The sequence below is a fragment of the Antechinus flavipes genome, chromosome 6 (genome assembly GCF_016432865.1).
Source record: "Antechinus flavipes isolate AdamAnt ecotype Samford, QLD, Australia chromosome 6, AdamAnt_v2, whole genome shotgun sequence".
Classification (NCBI taxonomy): domain Eukaryota; kingdom Metazoa; phylum Chordata; class Mammalia; order Dasyuromorphia; family Dasyuridae; genus Antechinus; species Antechinus flavipes.
The window spans coordinates 192,327,280-192,339,484 of NC_067403.1; the positions used below are offsets into that span (position 1 = coordinate 192,327,280).

At 36.1% G+C, this 12,205-nt stretch overlaps 1 long non-coding RNA gene across 1 annotated transcript in view; it reads left to right on the top strand.

The window, feature by feature from the left end:
- The window catches only part of LOC127539817 (uncharacterized), a 74,057-nt gene extending 62,324 nt beyond the window's left edge, over positions 1–11,733 (top strand). Inside the window, exon 3 of the long non-coding RNA XR_007948035.1 lies at positions 11,481–11,733. This is a non-coding gene — a long non-coding RNA (uncharacterized LOC127539817). The remainder of the gene's footprint in view (positions 1–11,480) is intronic.
- Positions 11,734–12,205: the final 472 nt, after the last annotated feature.

The window sequence follows — 12,205 nt, forward strand, 5'->3', positions numbered from 1 at the left end:
TGGGTTATACAAAGTTACCATTGAAGATAAGTTACAGATCTGGGATTCAAATTCAGCTCTCCTATCTCCTATCTCAGTGTTCTTCACTCAAATTAAATAAAAATAACAGAAAAATTCAGGTCTTGTTAGAAGCTGATTTAGAACCCTCTTTGCCTTGTCTTTTGGAAGGGAGATTCTCCCATTCCTATTTTAAATTTCATTCCACACAAGCAGTCATGTATACATGTATACACAAGTAAAGGCTCCTTACGTGGACCAAGAACTTTTCAAATGAGAAAAGAGGCTTATTGTCACCAAAGAAGAAAAGTAAACTGAACACCAATGTTATTTCCTGATAAGAGATTAGAAATAAAGATCTGACTCCTTATCAGAAAAACACATTTCTCTATTTTTCCATAGCTGATGGCATTGGAGCCCCAGAATCCCATATGTTTGATCTCCCTCTGATGTCCCCATGATTTCTCACAGAGTGCAATCTTTCCTCTACTTCACATCTCCAAAAAGCTGGGGGAAAGGCCACACACCAGTAGAATTCTGTCACTTCCTTTGGCCAAGGTAAGCTAGCTTTTCTCTTCAGGAGGGAGCAGAGGGCACCTACTTTTGCTCTTTTTGAGGCAGCTAAGTGGCAAAGTGAGTAGCAAGCCAGTCCTTGACTAAGAAAAACCTGAGTTCAAATCCCACCCTAGAAACTTCTTGGGTAAGTCAATTTCCTCAGTTTCCTCCATTTTCAGATGAGTAAAATAGCACTTACCTTGTAGGGTTATTGTGAGGATCATTAAAGTTCTTGGCACACAGGAGGTACTATATAAATGTTTATTCCCTTCCCTTCTTTACCTTTTGACTTTCCATAGAGCAGAGAAGGTCAGAACTAGAAAGAAGTTTAGGACACAGAACATAGGTTGTTAGACCTCAGAGAGATAGAAAATAGAAAAGGGATTTCTATACCTAGAAGGGAGCTTAGAGCTCAGATATGAACTGTGAAGTAGGTAGCACCCTGAAGACTTGGGTTCAAATCCTTACACAAATATGTGAATCTGTTTCTTTAGCTCTAAAATGAAGGCTTTTATCCTTTGCAACTCCATAGTTTTTTATTCCTCCTTTCATAGATGAGGAAGGTAAGGAAGGCTCTGAGAAGAAAAAATGAATTGTGCAAGTTATATATCAATGGCCAAGTGAATAAAACTGTGGTTGAATAAATGTTATCCTCTCCCTAAATGATTTTTATAAAGTCACTTCTCCCCTGACTATAGTTAATTGATCTGTGAAATTAGGGAATTAGACCATCTCTGAGGACATGTAAGATGATATGTTTGGTTTCTGATAATTATTTATAATCATTTTGCTCTTTAAAAGTATTGTTATACTGCCAAAAGAGAGACAGCTGATGAGATAGTAAGCAAAATCTCTCTTGAATTGTATGGCAAATCATATCTATGACCTGCTAGGTCATTTACTGTGGTATATGCCTCCTTTTGAAGAATGTAGGTCCTATCAATGTATCAGCAAATATGAATAATGCCTTTATTCCTTTGGAGAAAATCATTGCAGATGATTTAATTCCCACATATGATCCCCTGTCTCCATAAGCCTTGCTTTCTTGTGCTGAACATCAATACCTTCTCATAAACAATCCAAGCACTAAAGCAATTTCCTGACAATTTCCCCAGCATGACTGAAGTCTGACACAGTTTGAACATATTTCCCCAAACACGCATGTACATGAAGTGCATACTTATGGTTCCTCCATTATAATCCCACCCCATATATCACAACACCTGTACTTCAAAGCAGCTCAATTCTCCTGGTAAGATTCTTGTTGAAAAAGTTCTGTGATCCTGAAACTAGACAGTTCTTTCCCCCATAGCCCCCACTGTGCTTTGCACCTTGCTGAGTACACAAGAGCATCACTCCTTGGGTTCCTTTTACCAGGTGGCTGGAACACCTCCCCAAGTCCTGTTCTAAAACTAGACCTCCATTCCAGGAATTTTAACCATCATGGAGCTAAATAAGCTTCATGATGTGAGCATGTGTTACCTGTACTTTGTATCCCTTCTTGTGTTGAGCATAGTGATATGCACACAGTAGGTGCTTAATAAATATCTGTTAAATAAATTTATAAATAGGGGGTCTCTTTTGCTCTTTCCTTCCTGATGCACAGAGCTATATTTTGTATTTTGGTACAGAGCAAGTACTCAACAAGCAATGAGATATAGTTGTAAGAGACAGATGCTACAGTCTACATCAAGGATACTAAGGCTGAGTGGAAGTGGGACACTATTTTCTGTTGTGTCAATAGTTGGAAATTCTTGCCAGTGACACTGCTTTAAGTAAGAAAACACTGGTTCTATAACTTTGTCTTTACAGGATCCTAGGTTTGTGTCCTAGGCAAGATGAGGAATCATATTTTATATTCCAAGTTCCTTTATCTTCATCTGAAGACTGGCCCTGATGGATCTATTAGTAGATGAGTAGAATATCAGTTGTGAAGTGTATTTTATTGACTTCACAACAGATGTGCCTGTGGGTCATAAAGTAGTTAGGTGGAGGGAATGCAGTAAAGTAAACTAAACTGTGTATTTTCTAGAAATCCTTTCTGTTATACAGAAACTAATATGTTTAGAGAAGGCTATAGACATTAGATACAGGGCTTTTTGGTTGTTTTTTAATGGATTGTTATATTAATTTAATACAAATTTATAATTAATTACAATTAATTAATACAAAATTAATTAAATTAAATTAAAATTTAATACAAAGATAAAGCTCTGTATACATTTCTCCATATTTGTTCTCTTTCTCTGGGGAAATGACCCAACTATATACCAAAGTCTTCTTAGTTAGGGATGATTGACATATGTTAAACTCAGAAAGTGGGATACAGTTTCCAGTAGGATGAGCAGGGTGGAAAATTGGGAGATCAGAGATGATTCTGATTGGAAAAAATCTAAACTAAATGATATGGGTTTCCCTACCTAGATAAGACATTGTTCTAGACATCAGAGAGAGAGAGTGCTTGAATTAGAGGGTTGGTAATTTCCTAAAATCATAGTGGCCTTGGTGCTTACCAGAATTTCACATACTGTGAATAAAGCACCATAACTACCAGGTTAGCTACCATGGAACTGGTCCACATGCTGATCCTGCCTCTTGCACAGGAATCAGGTTGCTGTCAGGGAGGGAATCTAGTATTTCAAAAAAGCACATTAATATTCTCTTCCCTCTTCTCTTTCCTTGCTCTGTATTATTTATCTCACTCTCAGTCCCACTCTGTAGGATACTATCATGTTCAAACTTAGAAGTTATACTCCTAAACCAAGCCAAGCTGTGATAAATAAGCAATATGGCATAAAAGGGATCTGGAATAAGTTATCTCTAACGTCCCTTCCATTTCTTATGATCGTGTAAGTATAAAAATGTATGTGACTAAAGGAGAAAGACTTTCTGCAGGGATTCCAGCAACCCCAATTCAGCAAGCATGGCTATATCTCTAATTAGATTAGGAATAAGGAGATCAACGCCTTAGTCCTAACCATGCCATCTACTACTTTTATCATTTTTCTAAGCCCCAGTTTTCTTATCTACAAAGTAAGGAAGATAATACCTGCCCTACCTTCTTCACAAGTCTTTCTTGTTCAGGTTAAATGAAATGTTGAACACAAAGGTGTTTTGAAAAGAATAAAGTATGACACAGATTATTAGTACAGTCATTTCAGTGGTGTCCAATTCTCCAAAACTCAAATACAAAATTTTGGATTTTCTTAACAGAGATACCAAAATGGTTTGCCATGTCCTTTTACAGTTTATTTTGCAAATGAGGAAACTGGGGCAAATAGGATTAAATGATTTTCTCAGAGTCACAGAGCTATTAAGTGCCTGAGACAGGATTTGAACTCATAAAAGATGGGTCTTCACTTCAGAGACCAGCACTCTATCCACTGTACCTCTAGCTGCCCTATTATACTGTACAGAGTATATACTATATACAGTATGAGTTTGTAGTATGGTATAGTATAATAGTATAGGAATTCTTAATCTGAGGTTTGTAAACTTGGGTTTTTTCATATATATTTTGATGACTTTAATATATATTTTAATATATATCTGATTGCTTTATTTTGATATAATTGATCCTTTGTCATCCCATGTATTTTATTTTATGCATTAAAAATTACTATGAGATAGGATTATGAGTTTCATCAGTTGGTCAAAAGGTTCCATGACACAAAGAAGGTGAAGAAAAAAGAAATATAATAGGAAAGATACTGTCTTTGAACTGAAAACAGAAAACTTGGTTTTGAATCCTGGCTATTGATTACCAAGTTGTGAATTTGGACTTCTCCCTTCCCTGCTCTGGACCTAAGTTTCCTCTCCTGTAATAGAGAGGGAATAATTTTTGTATCAGTTACTTTAAAGAGCTTGTATGAGGAAAACCTTTTGTAAAACTTGAAGTATTAAGAAAATGAGAGCTATGATTAGTCTAAAGCCTCCTGAGGCTATCTATTACATTGTAGGACAGCATTTATTGTGAGGGAATGAGAGACATTTTATCCTTCATCTTCAAATTTGTCAGAGGATGTTACTGGGGCTGTTCACTCCATGGGGGTGGATCCATTGACTGGTAATTTACCTGTGGGATCCAGGAACTGCTACCAGAGATAGTTCCAGCATATGCTATTCTGGAAAAAGGTAAAGTCATGAACTCCAAACCAGTAGACAAAGCCAGCCTTATCACAGTCTAATTAAGTGGTCACCTAATTGGAATGACTTTAGGGACATCAGGAATGTATCTCTTATATAGGAGCATATCCAGAGACTTGGGAAAATGAAAACAGATAGACTTGATAATATTATGATTGGTTAGATGGATTGGGGTTGGGGCATTCAGGTGAGGCAGTAGATAGAGCACTGGGCCTGGAGTTAGGAAGACATGAATTCAAATATTGTCTCAGATTCTTATTAGCTGTGTAACCTTAGCCAAGGACACTTAAATCTGTTTGTCTTAGTTTCTTCATTTGTAAAATGTGCTAGAGAAGGAAATGGCAAGCCACTCCAATATCTTTGCACAGAAAACCTCAAATAGGGTCATGAAAAGTAAGACATGACTGCAGTAACTGAACAAGAATAACAACAAAAAGGGCTGGTAACATTTCTGGTGGAGAAAAGGTTTAGGAAAACAGTATTTATCGTTATATATCAGAAAATTTTTCACCTGAAAAACCTCTTTTAGATCAATCATAGACCTATGTTCTAAAAACTTTCCCAGACATAGCATTCAATGTTCTAGATTTCAAGGGTCTTCTGTATACCATATAGTCTAAAGTCTTTCTCTGATATTGTATGAGTATTCTATTGTCTTTCTAGTTTGTGACATCAATAAATCCATTTTTCTCCCTCAATATTTTGTTCAGTACTCTGTAATGGATATTCAAAAGTGTTCACTGACAGACTGAAGCCCAGGGGAAAACTTGGCTTTCATTCCTGGTATGCAAATCATATTTTCCATTAGCACAGCAAATGTTGCCTTATGTAATTGCCATTATCATTGATACTCTAATTGGGAAGAATCACTCACTTTAGGAATCTAGCACTTAGCACTAAGCTGAACACATAGTAGGTACTTAAAATTTTTTTTTGACTATGTTTATCTCCCTTGTGAAAAAAAATAGCAAGTATAGTATATTCACATGTTTCTTGTTCAGAGGTAATTTTCCAGTTGGTCATCTATTTAGAAAAGATTTCTGAATTAGGAAGGAAAGGAGAGAAGCCTCTCTGCAGGCAGGATTTGGGGGCACAATGTCTACACATTAAAATTCATGTTCTTTATATAAGCCTAATTCACAGCCTATTGATTCTTAATTTATACACACTTCTAACAGACCTGGGTACCTGGTTTTTCAGTCCAAATATCAGATTGAAAGAGAAATACTGAAATGTGGCAATAACTAGAGCCAGAAAGACTGTAACAAATTGCAAGTCTGATAGTGAGACAGGGAGACAGGAAACCTAAAAAGCAGAGACAAGAACTATAAAAGCCTGCGGCCATTCTGTATAAGGGCAAACAGCCAGAACCACTTCAATAGTCCTAAGAGCTTCAGTGTCTCACAGCCCAGTGGAATAACTGATCTTTATAATTATGACCATGAGTCAATAAGAAAAGGTTAAATGATGCTCTTTGGGCTCTGTCTAAGGAGGGGTGCAGAGAGGAAATGTGTGATGCATTTCAGAAAAATTTCCATCCAGAGCAGATAAAGTGAAAAAAAAAAGATTTTGGTGTTTAAAGAAGCAAGTTTCAGTTACTCAGGAGCAGGAATGTGTCTTATGTAAACTCTATCTTCTGAACTCCAAGCATGAGTAGGTTTATTAATAAACATTTGTTGAAAGAATAAATGAATGAATGAATGCATGAATGAATAAGCACTCTCTATGATAAATTCTAGGGAAATGAGGGATCTCTGTGCTGAAACAAAGACAAATGAACTACATGGTATGGAAGTTTCATATTTAATCATGCGATTTGAGGGGGTAATTGCTGATGATTAGGAAAAGAGTTAAAATATTTGGACAGACAAGTTACCATTTGAACTACAGGTGGAATTATTTTATCTTCATAATTATTCCACCTGAAGGGGAAAGAAAGATGTTTTGAATAGTTTTAGTACTTGTAGTCTTGCCTTAAAAATGTTTTGGGCAGAATCAATGGACAATAATCCAGTTTCGTGTAATTAAGAGTTTAGTTTTATTTTTGGAAGGATGGAAGGCACCATGCTCAGCAGTTCTACTGAACTAACCCCCTGTATGATTGTATTTCATTTATTTTTGTAGCCCCCACAGCTCCAAAGCTCTGCAGAAGATCTAGAAAGAGGAAATCATAACAGTTTGGAATGGTAATGAAAGATTTTTTGTAAGAAGGGGAATTTGAGCTAAACTTGGAAAGATAGGAAGGATCTGAACAGGAGAAAAGAGAGAAGGAAGCTTAATTTGGTATAAATACTTTCCCAGAGCTCTTTATTGGTTATTCTAAAATGTCTGTGTGGTATGGATTTTATTGACCATGAAAAGAGGCCTGGGCTATCTTCAAGCTCTTTATTGATCCTTTTTTATTCTATTGACAAGTGCTTATACTGAGAAAATCACTGATATTTTGAAAAATAATAATTAGTAAGGCTTATAGACTCTAAAGGAGCTTACAGTATAGTAGAGGAGACAAAAATAGTAGGGATTGAGGACACTAGCAGAACATAGAGTAGAACTGATTTCAAAAGGGATTAGCAAAGGAGAGAAGATTCACCTCTTTCTTCTCTGATTAGGAGGTCAAAACCAGGAGCTGGAAGTTACAAAGACCTGAATTTTGTCTGAATGTAAAAAAATCTCCCTAATAATTAATTAGAACAGTCCCAAAGAAGGAAGGCCTGTATAGTGAGTACTAGATTCTTTATCAGTGAAGATCATCCAATACAGACTGGGTAAACCATATGTCTGGAGTGGTATAGAGGGGATTCCTGTACCCTGTATTTTCTATGAGTTGGACTAATGAATCTCGGAGGATTCAAGGACTTTCTAACTATGTGACTTGTTGACCAGAAGATACCACCTTGTAGCATGCTAAATTCCAATTATTTGTATTGTATCCCACTATGATATCCCTTGACATTATCAACATCCTCATTATTTTCATCAACAACAATACAGGTAAAGTGGATTTTTCACTTAGATTTTCAAAGTTGGAATCCTAGTACCTATCACCTAATGGCTGGCATATTGTAGGTGCTTAATAAATGCCTGTTGGTTGATTACTAGAAAGATTCTTAGAGGAAATCCAGTTGTATTGCCCTTACTTGAATACTTCCAGTGATTAGACAGTCATACCATGACAAGTTTTTCCTCTTGATGGGATCTACCAGAGCTTGTACTTCACCATGAAAATTTAGCAAACTCAGGGGCATCTCCATAAAACAATGAGAAAACAAAGGAAAACACCAGTGGAGAATCTATTCCCTACAAATATGATTAGCATAATATTAGTATCATATTCTTCAGCCTTAGTAGTATTAGTATCATATTCCTTAGACTTAGTATTAGAATAATATTAGTATCATATTCTTCAGTCTTAGTATTAGAATAGTATTAGTATCATATTCCTTAGACTTAGTATTAGAATAGTATTAGTATCATATTACTCAGTCTTAGTAGTATTAGTATAGTATTAATATCATATTCCTTAGACTTAGTATTAAAATAGTATTAGTATCACATTCCCCAGTCTTAGTATTAGAATTAAATTTTTAGTTTTACAATTAATATGGTATAATAGAATAATAATGACATATTATTATATTATGTATGTAATATATAATATGTACATATTGTAAATATAATAATAATAATATTAAAATTATAATAGCATCACATTACTCAGTATTAGTATTAGAAGAGTGTTAATATCACAATATTTAGTATTAATAGTAATTTTAATTACAATGTAATTTTAATTACAAGCATTAGTATTGTTAATATTGCATTAGAATTACAACTATTCATAAAGGCAATTAGGTGACATAGTGGACAAAGAACTGACTTGGAGTCAGGAAGAACTGAGTTCAAGTCCTGCCTCAGGTATATACTTAACTGGGTGACCTTGGACAACCCATTTTATCTCCTTCTGACTCAATTTTCTCATTTATAAAATGGTATTAATACCATTAATACAGGTAATTAATATCATTAATACTATTCTAATACTAAGTCTAAGGAATATGATATTTACCTACAAGGTAAGTCTGAGAATCAAATGACTTAAATCATTTTTCTTTGCTTTCAAGTGTTTTATAGAAGCAAATGATTATTATCATAGTTCACCAAGTTTTTTTTTTTTTCCACATGCACTATTTAAATTGATTCTTCCAAGAATGCTGTGAGGAGCACTTAGCAGGAATGATTATCCCAAATTTTAGGAAAGAAGGAAGAAACCAAGCATTTATTAAGTGTCTATATATGCACTATGCCTCATTTGAACCTCACAAGAACCCTAGCAGGTAGATGCTATTATGAGCCCCATTTTACATTTGAGGAAACTGAGGCAGACAGAAGTTAGATAACTTGAAGATTAAGTGAATTTTATAGATTAGGAAGTAAAGGCTCAAAGAGGATCAATAACTCTACATCATATGAAATAAGCGGTAAGCGATGTAGACAGGATTCTGATCCAGATCTCCTGGCTCACATCCTATGAGACAACTTGAACAACTTGTGTGTCTTTGATAAAAAAAAAAGTCCAACATTTTAATTGGGGTGGGGGAGGTGAGGCATAGAAGTTTGGGGAATGTAGTGATGGTGATCGCAGCTTTGAAAGAACATATGGTGCTGCAGGACTATTTTTAGGGAAACTTTCCCCCTGGAAATGTCAGAGAGTTGGACACGTTAATAACTTCCATTGGATTCACTAGCATGTGGTTTAAACTGATCTTGTTTGAGCTGTAGGAAGTAAAATGGTTGTTTCCTATCAAACCTCAAGTATGTGGTACAAAGGTACAATGCTTTTTTAAGCAGAAGGTCATGGAGGAACAGTGTGGTACAGTGGATAGAGTGCTGGGCACAAAGTCAACACAATCTGCATTCACAACCTGCTTCAGATACTGCAACGTTATTCTGGGTAGGTCACTTAAACTCTGATTGTGTCAGTCAGCTCCCAAGACTTGTGGATAATAATAAGGGCCAAGATTCACATATTTGTCTCACTTCGTAAGCGCATGGAATCTTCACATGTAACCCTAAACAGAAAGAGAGATCTCTGCATAGAGAGGAAACACCATCTAGGGGCATGAAAGCTGCTATGGCTTTATTTCTCCTTTGAGTTCACTTTTATCAGGTTTTATTTCATCATGAAGCAGTCCCAGAATCCCATTCAGAACATGTCCCACTAGCTCTTCACGTCACAGGTTCCTCCCCTAATTTAATATCAAGAAGAGCCCCCAAATCTATTGTGCTTTAAATTTTGCAAAATAGTTTTCTCAATACAAACCTGTCAAGTAGGGAGTATTCCATAAGTCTTTCCAAAATGGTGTGTATAAATCCAGGCTTTTGTTACTATAACAATAATTATAGTAGCAGATATCATTATTTAGCAGAATCATAAGGCTATAGAAATGTGGGATAGCAGACCTTAGTTGTAAAATCATAGAGTTGCTATCAGATCTAGAAGGCAGAGTCAGATGGCACCTAATCTGACCCCTACTTGAATAAGTATCCCCACTATTGATATAATTTAGGTTCAGGCAATTTCTGATTCCAAATGTTATAGTTGGAGCTTGCTAAGATTGTAGGGACCAAATGTTGGGGTTCAGTCATGAGAATTCACAATGACCATTCTCTTTGACAGAAAGAAGATTTATTTAGGAGAAGAAGTTACAGATAAAATGAAGAGGTACAGTAGACAAAGAGGTGGTAGATATGAAATAGAGTTATAGTTAGCAAGGAAAGGGGGGTTAACAATTAATGATGGAAAAGACAAGTTCTCTAGTGTAACTCACAATTAACCAGGAGAAAAGAAAGATCCCGTGAAGTTTAGCATCCTTCAAGAATTACTTAGCTATGAGGAGAAAGAATAGAGACATGGTGGAGGATGAGAGGAGAGACACCATGTGGCATGGGGGAAGGGACAGGGAAAGGACTGCACAAGGTGGACCGACCCAAAAACAAAGATGGCATGAGCCATGGACAAATTTGAACAGATTTATAGGGGAAATTTAGCCTCAGAGGTTTGATATAACTTGGATTTCTGACCGGACATAGCAAGGTGGGGCTACCCATTATCTCTACTGAGGGTGGGACTAGGGAGCTAAACTGATTCCTAACATACCCTTCCCTGCCTACCCTAGAGAGCAATTCCTTCAATACTCCAGTCTGTCTCTGCCAACTGCACCCAATTATTCAGGACCTCATCACTAAGGCATCCTCCAAAATGATCAGCCAGCTTCTACTTGAATAACCCTCCAATCACCTGTCTCCAGTAATATTGGTAACTCATTATCTCTCTATATGCTACATTTCATTCTTAGCTCAAATTGTTAGTTTTTTCTTCCCTGGAGCTGAATCTTTGCAATTCTATAACTTTAGTTACTACTCTTTTCTGCCTTTTAGGTCCAAAAAGGATGAGTATGATACTTATGATGTCTTTTTAGAGATTTGAAGACAATTATCTTGTCAATTATCCTTAACCTTCTCTTCTCTAAGATAAATACATGTAGTAATTCTTATATGCTGGATATTGCAATCCTTTCTTTGTATTGGTCACCTTCCTCAGGACAGCACTTAACAAAATGTGGTACTTAGAACTAAGTGTCAAACTCCAGGGGAAGTCTGGCCAGGATACAAGAGACTAGGATAATTGTTTACCCTATGAATGAATGAAATAGAGATGACAGATAATGGGAAGAATACAGAACTACTCAACCTTAATGTTGCTTCTTTTTTCTCTGTCAAAGATAATGATCTTCAAATGAGGAAGGAGAGAATAAAAAAAATAAATGGAGAATTAAAATCTAAACTAAGTGGGAAGATGATAAGAGATCATCAACTGTCCTCAAAAAATTTGACTTCATCTCACAAAGAATTGGTAAGTATAATTACTGAGCTGCTGCCAGTGATCTTTGAAAAATCATGGACAGTGGGAGAGCTTCCAAAGGATGTTTTGATTTTCAAAAAGGGGAGGAGACTATATCATATTCTTGGTTGGTGAGGACGACTTTTCTTCCTTAGGGGGGAAATTATTGTTATTGTTCAGTTGTTTGTCATGTCCAACTCTTCATGACTCACTTTGAAGATTTTTTGGGGCATAGATACCAGAGTTGTTTGCCTTTTTTTTCCTCCAGCCCATTTTACAGATGAGGAAACTGAGGCAAACAGGCTTAAGTGACTTGCCCAAGATCACACAGCTAGTAAGTATCTGAGGTCAGATTTCAATCAGGTCTTCTTGATTCCAGGTCTAGCTCACTCTATCTGTTGAGCCAACTAGCTACCCCAAGGAGGAAAAAAATAGCAATCATTCAAGTGGTCATTGTGAGCACTTAAAAGGAGAATGCCTCTTAGTAGAAGTTAGATCACCACTTTTCAGGATGTTATAATAGAGATTCCCATGCAAGTGTAGATTGAAATAGATGTCCTCTGAAGTTCCTTCATCTCTGAGATCTATGTTTCTATGAAAGTGATC